This window comes from Phyllobates terribilis, unplaced genomic scaffold, assembly GCF_046119375.1.
Source record: "Phyllobates terribilis strain yellow unplaced genomic scaffold, ASM4611937v1 Scaffold_1100__1_contigs__length_419211, whole genome shotgun sequence".
NCBI lineage: Eukaryota > Metazoa > Chordata > Amphibia > Anura > Dendrobatidae > Phyllobates > Phyllobates terribilis.
The window spans coordinates 260697-275575 of NW_027363860.1; the positions used below are offsets into that span (position 1 = coordinate 260697).

At 53.1% G+C, this 14879-nt stretch overlaps 1 pseudogene; it reads right to left on the minus strand.

The window, feature by feature from the left end:
- Positions 1 to 297: 297 nt before the first annotated feature.
- LOC141243035 (protein transport protein Sec23A-like) overlaps positions 298 to 14879 on the minus strand; it is a 52571-nt pseudogene continuing 37989 nt past the window's right edge.

A 14879-nucleotide genomic window follows, 5' to 3' on the forward strand; every position in this document is an offset into this window, starting at 1 on the left:
ATTTAGCAGAAAACCAATCAGAATAAAACAAATGGTTAAAGTGAAACTACAACAAACAGGGCTGTTGCAAAGAAGATAAAAGAAAGACAGTTCATTTCGGGGTAATAAACCCAAGTCTAATTATGTTGATCTTGTTTTGTTATAAAAACAATTGGTCTTTGTATCCTCTATAGTATAATATATTTGACTCCTTTTTTGGCATTGCAAAAGTATTCGTTACGGTTGTTAATGAGTCGCTTTACAAGATCATACTGTGGGAAAGACAGTTTTCTGATTTAAAGGTTGAATCGTGCAATAAAAAAAAGATATCTAAAGGTATATCGCCTATATAGATTTATTAAAACGTATCATTATCCAATGTAATGCAGGAGTGTATCAACAAAGATTGCTCCATAATGTCCTTTTAAACATCTAGGCTGCACTGGAAACCGCTAATTTCTTCAGGTGATCCATAAAAACTTGTAAACTGACATCATCTGTGAGAATAGGGGCCCCAGTTTCCTGCAATGAAATTTATTTAAGAATACATCATTTTGTAAAAAGCATTCATATAATGTATAGACAGAAATAATTACATGTAGCATGTATAGTACATTTTAAAAATAATTTTTACTGAACTGAACTGAAGCTTAATGGCATTTTCCAGGCTCAAGAGAAATTTCTGCAGTCACTGTGTGACTGCACATTGCAGGAAGCCAATACAAATGGTTGATCACAAAAATCGCACACTTGCAGCCACAAGCTGATTTAGATTCTCATCTGTTTCTCTCAATAGAACAAATGTATGACTATTGGCATTGTAAATGTAGCATCGGCGTCTCTGCCCCCTGCCAGGCACAGACGCCGTCCCCCTTACCGCTGCGGTCCTGCTCCAGCGTCTTCCGGCCTCGCTGCAGCTGCTGCTGGTGCACACAGCTTCCATGGCTCTGTGCTTAGGGCGTGCGCGCTCACTCCCTCTTAAAGAGGTCACGCGCGCCGTCCTAAAAAGTCCCCGGCCAATCACCGGAGGGCTTTCCCTAAAAGAGGCACCTCCACCAATATGGAGGTGCCCGTGCAAGGTTGTTACTTTGTGATTCTTACTTTGCTTCAGCCCCCAGGTCCTCTGCAAATCAGGCCTGTTCACCAGTCTGTTCTTCTGCTCAGTCCGCTAGCCTGTCTTCTCTTCAGCCCGACAGTCTGTCTACAGTCCAGTCCGCCAGTCTGTCTATGGGCTCTGCCCGCCTGCTTATCTGGAAGCACCTGCCTGTTACCTGCCGTGTCTGCCAGCCCGCTTACCTGGAAGCACCAGCCAGCTATCAGTTGTGCCGCCAGCTTGCCTACCCAAAACACTCGCCTGACTATCTATCTGCCTAATCAGCCTGCTTGTCTACCCGGACCACCCGTCAGCCTGCCAGCCGAAGCTCATCCGCTGTACCGGTCAGTTCCTGCCTTCTCACCTGTGGGAGTCACCTGCTCTCATTCAAGGTCGGTCCCAGAGTGCACCTGTTTCCTCTGCTCTGTTCCTCCCTGGTTCACGGAGTCAACTGAGCCGCCGTGCGACCTTGGTCAGACGGAGTTGATACTTAGTCACGCCCCTCTGGCCCCTCCTTGCACCGCAGCACAGAGGTTCCACCACCTGGATCCGTAACAGTAAATGCACATTGAACACTGTTACGATTCAAGAAATCTCTCTCAATTTCTCATATGCTTAGAAATTGGCTTTAACCTTAGAGGGGGTGTCCGGGACTTTAACATTAATGGCCTATCCTTAGAATAGGTCATTTATTACCTGGCACCCACGCCAATCAGCTGTTCTCAACATTGGCAGCGGCCGGTACTGCTCAGCTCTGTCAATGGAATAATGGCCTCAGTCAGGTACTGCACATCCGCCCCAATTAATGGGGACAGTTAAAGGGTTTATCCAAGACTATTTTTTTTTTTAGCTATGGGCCTAAAAATTAACAGGCAGGTAGGAGCTACCTAGCTGCCTCTTGTGCCCGGTGCTTATCTCTGCCAGAACAGAGCAGTCACACACCGCTCCTACCGGTTATTCAGCAGCTTCCCCTGATGTCACGTTGACAGAGCAGCGGCTTCTTTTTCACTCTGTTCTGTTGACAGAACGTGACTGCCAACATCATGCTGATTGACATCCGGCTCCCCTCTGCCTAATTGCAGGGAGCCAGCTATCGATCAGTATGACGTCAACAGTCACGCCCTGTCAACAGTGCGGAAGAGGAAAAAATGTGCTTTTGAAGTTGAGGAACTAAATTTCCACCAGGAGCAGTCAGTGATCGCTCTGTGCCAATGCCGGGTAGAACAGGTGTAACGGGGCCAGGAGGTGGAACCTCTGAGCTGCAATACAAAGGGGAAGTCCTTGTAAGGAAGCGGGTGACTCCCAGGGAAGGCAAGCAGGTAGCCACAGCAAGTGACGGGGACAGTCTCTGGGTAGACAGGCAGGTGGTCACGGCAAGTGACGGGGACAGTCTCTGGGTAGACAGGCAGGTGGTCACGGCAAGTGACGGGGACAGTCTCTGGGTAGACAAGCAGGTGGTCACGGCAAGTGACGGGGACAGTCTCTGGGTAGACAGGCACGTGGTCACGGCAAGTGACGGGGACAGTCTCTGGGTAGACAGGCAGGTGGTCACGGCAAGTGACGGGGACAGTCTCTGGGTAGACAGGCGAGGCAGATACCTGACAGGTAACTGGTGGGTGCTTCCAGGTGAGCGGGCTGACTGAGACAGCAGGTAACAGGCAGGTAACTGGTGGACGCTCCCAGGTGAGCGGTCTGACAGATGAGGCAGGAGACAGGCAGGTAACTGGTGGATGCTCCCAGGTGAGCGGTCTGGCAGACAAGGCAGGTAACAGGCAGGTAACTGGTGGACGCTCCCAGGTGAGCGGTCTGGCAGACAAGGCAGGTAACAGGCAGGTAACTGGTGGATAACAGGCTGGCAGGTAGGACGAGAAGTCAGGCTAGCAGCGGGACCTGAGGGCTGAAGCACAGGAAGACACAGTGCAAACAACTTTGCTCGGGCACCTCCATTCTGGAGGAGGTGCCTTATATATGGGAGATCCTCCGGCAATTGGCTGGGGACTCCTTAGGACGGAACGCATGGCCCCTTTAAGAGAGAGGGAGCGCGCGCGCCCTAAGCACAGTGCCTGGGAAGCAGCGCGCGCTGCCAGCAGCGCGGGAGGAGGACACCGAGCACGGAGCAGAGAGGTGAGGTGAACGGCGTCTCTGCCTAGCAAGGGGCAGAGACGCCGATGCTACAGTACCCCCCCCTTTAGGCCCCCCCTTTCTTAGGCCAGAGAGAAATTTATCAAGGATGAGCGGGGCATGGATGTTCTCCCGGGGCTCCCATGTTCTCTCTTCAGGACCAAACCCCTTCCAATCCACTAGAAAAAAGGTCCTTCCTCTTACCCTCTTGATGGCCAGAATGCTCTCTACCTCAAACTCGTCTTCAGCGGAGACCGGAGCAGGAGGCGTACCTGTAGACTTGGAAAAAGAGTTAAGTACCACGGGTTTGAGGAGAGATACATGGAAGGAGTTGGGGATCCGCAAGTTGGCCGGGAGTTTCAATTTATAGGCCACCGGGTTGATTTGCTTGATAACTTCCAGTGGGCCGATGAACCGGGTCCCTAACTTGTAGGAAGGAACCTTGAGCCGGACATATTTGGACGAGAGCCAGACTTTATCTCCAGGACGGAATTGGGGCAGATCCAGACGTCTCTTGTCAGCCTGTCTCTTCATCCGCTCGGAGGACTGAAGAAGTGCGGATCTGGTACTCTCCCAAATGGAGGAGAATTTGCTAACAAGAGACTCCGCGGCTGGGTTGTCCACGGAGGTGGAGACGGGAAACAGGATCCGGGGATTTTGACCGTAGACTGTAAAAAACGGGGATTTGGAAGAGGATTCACTCTCGTGATTATTATAGGAGAATTCAGCCCACGGTAAAAGATCCACCCAGTCGGAATGGTGGGCATTAACAAAGTGCCGGAGGTAACTGGTTAAAATTTGGTTGATCCGCTCTACTTGACCATTGGACTGTGGGTGATAAGCAGAAGAGAAGTCCAAGGTGACCCCCAGTAGTTTACACGTGGCTCTCCAGAAGCGAGAGGTGAACTGGACCCCTCGATCGGACACGATGTGGAGAGGAAGACCATGGAGACGGAAAATAGAGAAGCGGTCAGCGACCACCCAAATGACCGTACAACCAGCAGAGACAGGGAGATCCGTTATAAAGTCCATGGCTATATGCTGCCACGGGGCAGCAGGTACGGGAAGAGGCAGAAGGCGGCCGGCTGGCAGATGTCTAGGAACCTTGTTGCGAGCACAGGACGCACAGGCCGAGACAAAGTCTATTACCTCCTTGCGCAGGGTAGGCCACCAGTAATGCCGGGTAATAAGCTGGAGGGTCTTCTTTTGGCCAGCATGGCCGGCTAGTTTAGACGAATGTCCCCAGTGCAGAACCTTCTCACGATCAGGTACTGTCACGAACGTCTTACCGGGTGGAAGACGATTCAGATCCACGGGGGCCACCTGCATTACCTTGGCGGGGTCGATGATGTGCTTAGGCTCCTCCTCAAGATCGGAGGACAGAAAGGATCGGGACAAGGCATCGGCTTTGATATTTTTGTCAGCCGGGCGGAAATGAAGAATGAAATCAAAGTGGGCGAAGAACAAGGACCACCGGGCCTGGTGCGGGTTAAGTCTTTGGGCACTCTGGAGGTAAGCCAAGTTTTTGTGGTCCGTATAAATTATTACCGGATGAAGAGCCCCCTCGAGCAAGTAACGCCACTCCTCCAGTGCCAACTTAACGGCTAACAATTCTCGGTCTCCCATAGAATAATTGCGCTCAGACGAGGAGAAGAGTTTGGAGAAGGAGCCGCAGGTTACCATTCTCCCGGATGGCGACTTTTGGGTGAGTACCGCTCCGGCTCCGGAGGAGGAAGCATCTACTTCTAAGAAGAATTGTTTGTTGCAGTCCGGACGGTGCAGCACAGAAGCGGAGGCAAAAGCTTGTTTCAAAGAAAGGAAGGCCTCCTCTGCCTCGGGCGGCCATTCTTTGGGACTAGCGCCCTTACGGGTGAGCGCGGAGATAGGGGCAGTCCGGTAAGAGAAGTGCGGAATGAAGAGGCGGCAGTAGCTGGCGAAGCCCAGGAACAGCTGAATAGCCTTGAACCCCTCCGGTCGGGGCCACTTCAGGATGGCAGAAAGTTTCTCAGGATCCATTTGTAGGCCGGTCTGGGAGATGACGTAGCCCAGAAATGGAAGCAAGGTCTGCTCAAAGAGGCACTTCTCAAATTTTGCGTAGAGGTGGTTTTGCCTGAGCCTGAGCAGGACTTGACGAACGTCCCTCCGGTGTGCGGGAAGATCCGGAGAGAAGATCAAGATGTCGTCCAGGTACACCACCACGCAGGAGTAGAGAAGGTCACGGAAAATGTCATTGACCAACTCTTGAAAGACGGCGGGAGCATTACAGAGGCCGAAGGGCATTACGAGGTATTCATAGTGGCCGTCCCGGGTGTTGAATGCCGTCTTCCATTCATCCCCCCGACGGATACGGACCAGGTTATACGCCCCATGGAGATCCAGCTTGGTGAAGATTCTGGCACCCCTCAGACGGTCAAATAATTCAGGAATGAGCGGAAGGGGGTATTTATTCTTCACCGTGATCCGGTTAAGACCTCTATAGTCAATACAGGGACGAAGTGAACCATCCTTTTTTTTAACGAAGAAGAAGCCTGCTCCCGCCGGGGAGGTAGATTTCCGGATAAATCCCCGGGCCAAATTTTCCTCGATACATTCAGACATGGCCCGGGTCTCGGCAGCGGACAACGGGTAAATACGCCCACGGGGTGGAGTAGCGCGGGGTACCAGGTCTATTGGGCAATCGTATGGTCTATGAGGGGGTAATGTCTCTGCTTCTTTCTTGTTGAAAACATCAGCATAAGACCAATAAGGGACCGGTAGGCCAGGTCGATTGGCTGGAGAAGGAGAGGGACGAGCAGGATGAACAGGAACTAAACAAGTCTTATGGCAGTCCTGCCCCCAGCGTAGGACTTCTCCGGTCTGCCAATTCAGCACGGGTGCATGTCTCTGGAGCCAAGGTAGGCCTAACAAAAGGGCGTGAGAGAGTCCCGGTAGAACATGGAAGAAGATGCTCTCAGAGTGCAGCATTCCCACCTGCAGCGTTATGGGTTCGGTGATGAGTTGGATGGGTTGCGGTTAGAGACCCCCATCCACGGAGGTGACAGATAAGGGTTCAGCCAGAGGTTTAGTGGGAATGCGGTATTTCTCTACCAGGGACTGAGAAATGAGATTTCCGGCAGCTCCAGAATCAAGTTGAGCTAGTTCAAAGTAACGGTTCTCCCCGCAGATGATAGAGACCGACAGCATCAGAGATGGAGAGGGTTTACTCTTGTCTAGGACGACCTCTCTGAGCGATCCTAGACACAGGCGTTTCCCGACCTCTCTGGGCAGGCACGGATCCGGTGCTCCTTACTGCCACAGTAGAAACAGCTCCCCTCGGCACGGCTTGACTCTTGACGGGTTTTGACCATCTTGGTTTGGTCGACCTGCATGGGCTCTGGCGAGTGCGCCCGAGAAGTTACAGATGAAGAGACGGGTCTCTGGAAAGTAGGAGCAAGGCAGGGAAACTTCCTCTCATGGGTGACCTCTTTGGTACGCTCCTGGAACCGGATGTCAATCCGGGTGGCAAGTGTCACCAAGTCATCCAGGGTGGTTGGAATGTCCCAACCGGCAAGTTCATCTTTAATCCGGCCGGATAGGCCCTCCCAGAAGACGGACACCAGGACCTCGTTATCCCAGGCAAGCTTGGAAGCAAGGGTACGGAACCGTATGGCATATTGGCCCACGGTGAGACTCCCTTGGTGGAGGCGAAGCAGAGAGGAGGCAGAAGAGGTCTTTCTTCCTGGTTCGTCGAAGACTTTCCGGAAAGCCGTGAGAAAGGCTGGCAAGTTGGACACCAGGGGGTCTCCTCTCTCCCATAGAGGATTTAGCCAGGACAGTGCCTCCCCTGTGAGATGGGACATGATGAAGGCCACCTTGGCCCGGTCGGTGGTGAACTGGTGTGCCAAGAGTTCGAAGTGCAGGGTGCACTGGTTAATGAAGTCCGTGCCAGGCCGGGGTCTCCACCAAAACGAGGCAGGGTGGAAAGGCGAGGACCGGGAAGGGATGCCATGGTATTGAAGGGCAGCGACGCTGCCGGGGTAGTAGTTGTGCGAGTGGAAGCAGCTCCCAATGAGGCAGTCAGTGTGTCCAGGCGGGAGTTAACACTACGCAGGTGACTCAGGATGGACTCCTGTTGGGACCTCTGATGGGATAGTTCATGGCATAGGTCCGAGAGTGAGGGAGCTTGGGTGCCACCGGGTTCCATGGCCCGAGCAAACTGTAACGAGGCCGGGAGGTGGAACCTCTGAGCTGCAATACAAAGAGGAAGTCCTTGTAAGGAAGCGGGTGACTCCCAGGGAAGGCAAGCAGGTAGCCACAGCAAGTGACGGGGACAGTCTCTGGGTAAGCAGGCAGGTGGTCATGACAAGTGACGGGGACAGTCTCTGGGTAGACAGGCAGGTGGTCACGGCAAGTGACGGGGACAGTCTCTGGGTACACAGGCAGGTGGTCACGGCAAGTGACGGGGACAGTCTCTGGGTAGACAGGCAGGTGGTCACGGCAAGTGACGTGGACAGTCTCTGGGTAGACAGGCGAGGCGGATACCTGACCGGTAACTGGCGGGCGCTCCCAGGTGAGCAGGCTGACAGAGACAGCAGGTAACAGGCAGGTAACTGGAGGACGCTCCCAGGTGAGCGGTCTGACAGATGAGGCAGGAGACAGGCAGGTAACTGGTGGACGCTCCCAGGTGAGTGGTCTGGCAGACAAGGCAGGTAACAGGCAAGTAACTGGTGGACGCTCCCAGGTGAGCGGTCTGACAGAGGAGGCAGGAGACAGGCAGGTAACTGGTGGACGCTCCCAGGTGAGCGGTCTGGCAGACAAGGCAGGTAACAGGCAGGTAACTGGTGGATAACAGGCTGGCAGGCAGGACGAGAAGTCAGGCTAGCAGCGGGACCTGAGGGCTGAAGCACAGGAAGACACAGTGCAAACAACTTTGCTCGGGCACCTCCATTTTGGAGGAGGTGCCTTATATATGGGAGATCCTCCGGCAATTGGCCGGGGACTCCTTAGGACGGCGCGAGCGGCCCCTTTAAGAGAGAGGGAGCGCGCCCTAAGCACAGTGCCTGGGAAGCAGCGCGCGCTGCCAGCAGCGCAGGAGGAGGACGCCGAGCACGGAGCAGAGAGGTGAGGGGAACGGCGTCTCTGCCTAGCAAGGGGCAGAGACGCCGATGCTACAACAGGCAAGTAGTGAGCAACTATCTGCCTGTTTTATTTTTTTTTTACTATGGGTTTAAAAACTAAGTCCTGAATAAACACTTGAATGGGGTTGTCCACTACTTTATATGATCCCCCAATGTATTCCCCTAGGGCCCAAAAGTATTTCTCTGAATACCTTGTGGTGCCTTTTCACGTGACCCCCGGCTGCAGCCAGCGCTGACATCCGCTGACGTCACGACAAGTCCAGACTGCAGCCGAAGGTCCCTCTTTCGCGTTCCACTGGTGGCTGCTGGGTTGTGGGCGGGGTTACCCCTCCGCGTCACACCCGGCATCTGTGACGCCCAGCTGCGCTTGGTATCACAGATCCCGGAAGAGTGCATTGATGGATTCCTCCACAAGAGGCCCCCATGACCATTCACACATCTCCACCTTCCACCTCAGACCAGCAGAGGGAGCCCGTTAGGGATATAAATAGGGAAGGTGGAGCCAGGCAGTTCAGTCTGGAGTCGACAGAGAGCCAAGTCTGTTGAGAGAGTTCCTGCAGTAGAGAAGCCTGAGAGAGGTAAGTCTGCAGTGGAGCACAGTCCAGACTCAGTTGAAGCTCAGAATAGGGAGCTTTAGGTGTGCCGGCGCCATAAGATCGGAGAAGCACGGCAAGCTGCTGTTAGTGTGTATAGCCTAGTGAGGGCCCGAGTAAGCCGAAGGCGAGTGGAGAGTTAGTACATAGCGGGCAGAGGAGCTTAACTAGCTTACCCCGAAGCAGTTACCGGACACCGGGTCCGAAGCTTACCGGGATCTCTATCACATAACCGGAATCCCTGGAAAACTACAAGTCCCGGGATCGCTAAAGTGCTGATACGTAACAGAGCCAGGAGACACATAGGCCCCGTAAGCTGGGAGCGTGCACTCCAAGAGAAGGCCCAACCACAACGTCAGCCAGCGCAGGGCAGAGACAAAGTTAGGCCTAGCTCCAGGCAGGTCAGAAACATTCTACACAGAGGCAAGAAACAGGAGGCCCTACACGCGCTCATTGGGGAGGATCCTGACATGCACCCTTCACCCTACAGTGCTCCAGGACGTGCCTGAATTTCCATCAGTAAAAGGTACTGAAGTGACTATCGTGTCTGTCCCTGTTCTTGCTCTGACCCGGCTAGGTCTCGCCTGTCCTGCATTCCCCCTTCATACACTGCCCTGAGGCCTAGCTCCACCTGTGGGGAGCTATACCATCGAGCTGCCTTATCACCGGCCTCAGAGGACTGCACAGCGCTGGTGATTCTCACCAGAAGCCACAGGTGGCGTCACGAACTTTCATAAACTTAACAACCAATAACCCCCTTTTAAGAGAGACCCCAGGGTACGAGCCTGGGAGCCGACCACCGCGACATCCCCAAGGCAAAGGCCCGGGTACCGAGTCATCCCCATCCCCTGGGCTGGTCATCTTCTTTCTGGCGTCATGAACAGGATTCCTTGCCCGCTGCAACGACGGAGTGTTATGCCAGTTGCCACCGGGTACTGTGCGCCTTTATTGAAGTGAACTGTATATTTGACTGTGGTGAAGATTGCCGCCATTGTTGGGCCGCTGAGCGAGAAGAAGGGCGTAACCGCGGGAAACTAAGGGGCGTACCTGCAAAAGAGCGCGAAGCCTCGCACACGCCCCACGCTTCGACATCAAACCAAGAAGCGCCAGGTCCTGTAAGGAGCGTCGCTGAACGATCTGATGTAGGACGCAAGCGACGCAAGGTCCTGAAGATAACTGTCACCTGCGGAGCTGCGGCCTACTGGAAGAAAAGCTAGAAGGTAGGCCATGGTAAACTAGGGGGGCGTCAGGATGTCCAACGAACAGCAGAACGCCGACATGCCGGCCAACGTCCCTGAAGTTCAACCCGCGCCCGACCACGAGCAGGCCGAAGCGGCCGCTCCACCAGCAGTGCCTGTAACCCCTGTCATTCCCATAACTTTACCGTACATTCCTGGAGCAAAGTGGCTCCCCCAGTACAACGGCAAACCAGATACCCTGTCTGGATTCAAACGTAAGATATGTGGTATCTTGGACATGTAGTCTATAACAGGCAAACAAAGAGCCGCTGTTGTATTGGGACAACTGACCGGTGCTGCGGAACGGGAAGTGGAAACATGGTCGGCCGCAGACCAGGAGTCAGTGTCCACAATATTTCAAAAACTACAGACTGTGTTTGAGGATCTTACTGAGGCGGACCTCCGGATGAGGTTCTACACCTGTTCCCAACAGCCGGAGGACAATGTTCAGAACTACGTCTGGCGTCTACAAGGGGCCCTGCGGGCTCTGAACCAGGTTAGTCCAACCAGCGTTGAGAATGAGAACAAAATGCTGAAGGAACAGTTTGTCCAGGGACTGAGGTCTCCAGAGGAGAGCAGGACAGTGCGTTGGTGGTCCCTGGATCATCGAGATGTCACCTTTGACAATCTCAAGGACATGGCTATAAAAGGACAGCAGCCCCTGAAAACAAATGCCATCCAATGTTACCAGGGTGGGGCTACCCCAGTACCTGCTACACCCACCTTTTCCCCAGTGGCTGCTGAAGCTAGGGTTCCAGCAACGTCCCCTAAAGAACTGGACAGTTTGCGCTCTGAGGTGCGTCAGTTGAGCAAAACCCTGACCACAGTGCTGAGTGCTCTGCAGCTGCGGACGGAGCCCGAGGAAGGAGGGAAAATCCTGTTAGCCGATAGCCCTGAGGATGTCCCCTTGATGAGAAGGAGGAGGAGGCCAACACCACCCTCACCGAGGACCAGTGACCAGCGCCGTCCACAGAAGGACCCTGCCTGCTACCGCTGCCGCAAGATCGGACACATCGCCCAGAATTGTCCTTTAAACGAGAAAACCCTGGGTCCGAGGGCTGACACCCAGGAGTAAACTCAACAGGCCCATCAGACTGGTACAACAGGTTCGTCGGAGGAAGACCTTTCCTGTCCATTTTGTTGGACGGGATCCCGACGCACGCTCTGCTGGACATAGGATCTCAGGTAACCATCATGCCTGACGTCCTCTACAAGAGGTTATGGTCCATGGACGATCTACGTCCGCCAGCTCCAAATCTTTCTGTATATGCCTCAAACGGACTCCCCCTTAACCTACTCGGGGTTAAGAATGTGACTGTAAAGGTGGGGAGAGTGGAGCTGAAGGACCAGGGGCTAATTGTAGTAGAGACTAATCCTGATGACACCAACCCGTATATGGTACTAGGCACTAACATTGTTGGTAACTGTTTGGGAGAAGTTGTGTTCTTGCTCCAACAGATAGCCGACACTGCCAGACCAAGACAGAGGAGGGCACTGCAGAGGGAGATTCGAGTCCTGATGTATCAACAGCAAGTAAGGTTAACAGACGGTGAAATAGGTAACGTGCGGGTAACGGACCCCATACCCATTGTCATTCCCCCAATGAGTGAAATGCTCATCTGGTGTCGAGCTGCTATAGGTCTTAGAGGACAGAGCTACCAGGCGGTAGTAGAACCCCTTTGCTTCGAGCACAGACCCACGCTCTTAACCGCCAGGGGAGTGGTAGATGTAAACAATGGGAGGGTGCCCGTCCGTCTTCTCAATTGTGGGGAAGATGAGGTCAGATTGCCACGTTATGCCACTGTTGCCAAATTACATGCTGTAAATAACAACTGCATTCACAAGGCGGAGTCCTTAACCTCACCAGATGAAGTGGAAGATAATGACCCTGCAACCCAGGTGGAGGATTGGTGTCAACAGCTCCATGTTGGGACAGACACCACTCCTGCCCATCAGAAACAGGGTGTACACCGGGTGGTTCAAGAATACGCGCAGGTGTTCAGTAAACATCCACGACTTCGGGAGGATTAAGGGGGTTCAACATCATATCCCCACAGGCGACCATTCCCCAATCAAAGAACGTTACAAGCCTATACCACCAGCTCACTACCAGAAGGCAAAGAAAATGTTGCAGGACATGAGAAAGGCGGGAGTAATAAGGGATAGTTGTAGTCTCTGGGCAGCTCCCCTAGTGCTAGTTAGGAAAAAGGACGGGAGCATGAGAATGTGTGTAGATTATCGTCAAGTAAATCGCATTACACATAAAGATGCATACCCTTTACCACGCATAGAGGAGTCCCTAGCTGCCTTAAAGTCTGCAAATTACTTTTCCACCCTTGACCTCACTAGTGGGTACTGGCAAGTAGCTGTGGCTGAGGAGGATTGGGAGAAGACGACCTTCACTACCCCGATGGGACTCTGCGAGTTCAACAGTATGCCGTTTGGACTCTGCAATGCCCCCGGAACATTCCAGAGATTGATGGAGTGCTGCCTGGGACACCGCAACTTCGAGACTGTGTTACTTTACCTGGACGATGTAATAATGTACTCCAGAACGTACGAGGACCACTTGAAACACCTAGCAGAGGTATTTGAGTCACTGTCCCGGTACAGGATGAAGTTGAAGCCCTCAAAGTGCCACCTGCTCAAGAGAAAGGTACAGTACCTGGGGCACATTGTCAGTCTGGAAGGGGTAGCACCAGATCCGGAGAAAGTCACTGCCATCCAGAAGTGTCCGGAGCCGAAGAACCTCAAGGAGGTGCGTCAGTTCTTGGGACTAGTAGGATACTACCGGAGGTTCGTAAAGGACTACACTAAGAAAGCAGCTCCTCTGCAAGACCTCCTGGTAGGGCAGTCCCCCAAAGGCAGAAATCCCCCATTCCACTGGGGTAAGGAGCAAGCCGAGTCGTTTCAGGAGATGAAGGAGATCCTGACAGGCGATGAGATCCTAGCCTACCCTGACTACAGCCTACCGTTCCTGCTGTATACTGATGCCAGCAACGAAGGACTGGGAGCTGTCTTAAGTCAGAAGCAGAATGGCCAAGAGAAAGCGATCGCATACGCAAGCAGGAAGCTCCGCCCGACTGAGAGGAACCCAGAGAACTATAGCAGCTTTAAGTTGGAGTTCCTGGCCCTGGTCTGGGCCATCACTGAAAGGTTCAAGCACTATCTAGCCTCCAGTAAGTTCACTGCCTTCACTGATAACAACCCCTTGACCCATCTTGAAACAGCTAAGTTCGGGGCACTGGAACAACGATGGATGACGCGGCTGTCGAATTACCAATTTACAATTAAATACTGGGCGGGCCGCAAGAACGCCAATGCCAATGCTCTGTCTAGGATGCCTCACCAGTCAGACACAGAAGAAGAAGTGGATGACCTGGAAGAGATTGAGCTACCTGCCTTTCACCGGAATGGGATGATCCACGAGCAACGAGCCTCCAGGAGGCAGTGTGGAAAGACGTTAAACCCCCTGCCTCACCACAGCTGGAAAGAGACCCAGGACAGTGACCCGGTTGTCAGCCGCATCAAGGAGCTGATAATCCAAGAAGGTGCCTCCCTGGAGAAGGATGCATCTCTGCAAGCAAAGCAGCTGTGGAACGAGAGAAGCCGGCTGTTTATCTACCGTGAGAAACTGTGCCGGAGGTACGTCAATCCAAAAACCCATGAGATGGTATGGCAGATAGTAGTCCCGAAGACAGACATCCAAATGGTATTAGGAGCTTACCACGATCAGGTGGGGCACTTTGGCTGGAAAAAGCTAGAGACCCTGCTGAAGTGTCGATTCTACTGGGTAGGAATGCGCAGCTCCATTGAGAGGTGGTGCGGGGACTGTGGACCCTGTGACCTAAGAAGAAAAGACTTCAACAGCCAGAAGGCACCCCTGCAACCCATCAAGACGACTCGACCCCTGGAGATCGTGGCTCTGGACCATGTCAAGCTGTCCCCCAGCAGGTCAGGGTACTCTTATGCTCTGACCATGGTAGATCACTACTCACGTTTCCTGGTCGTCGCACCTGTCAAAGACCTGACGGCAGAGACAGCAGCAAAGACGTTCCAAGCGTATTTCTGTAGACCCCATGGTTATCCTGAGCAGGTGCTGACGGACCAAGGCCCGGCCTTTGAGGCTGAGTTGTTCAAGGAGTTCTGCCATCTCTACGGGTGTAAGAAAATGAGAACTACACCGTACCACCCACAAACCAACGGTCTCTGCGAAAAGATGAACAACATCATCATCGACCTGCTAAAGACCATACCACTTGAGGAGAGAAACCAGTGGCCAGACCTACTGCCTGATTTAGTAGATCTGTACAATCATATACCAGTAAGTTCCACAAACTGCACTCCGGCATATCTCATGCGGGCAAGGCCAGGAAAGCTGCCCATGAATCTGGAGCTTGGTGTTGTTGAACCTGAAGCTGATATGACCACTGAAGACTGGGACAAGACCAGGCAGGAGCAGTACAGGAGGGTACAAGCTTGTGTCGAGGACAGTCTTACTCGGGTGAGAGAAAAGCAGGAAGCTCACTACAACAAAAACGCACCCGCAGAACCTTTCACACCTGGTGAAACAGTATTGAAAAGGAAAAGACGTAACCACAAACTTGATGATCAGTGGGAAAAAGAACCCTACACTGTATTGAATTCGAGATTTGACAATAAGAAGACATGCTTAATCAGTCGAGATGGAGGAAAAACGTCTACAACAGTGTCCAGGGACCACCTAAAGTTGGGTCCA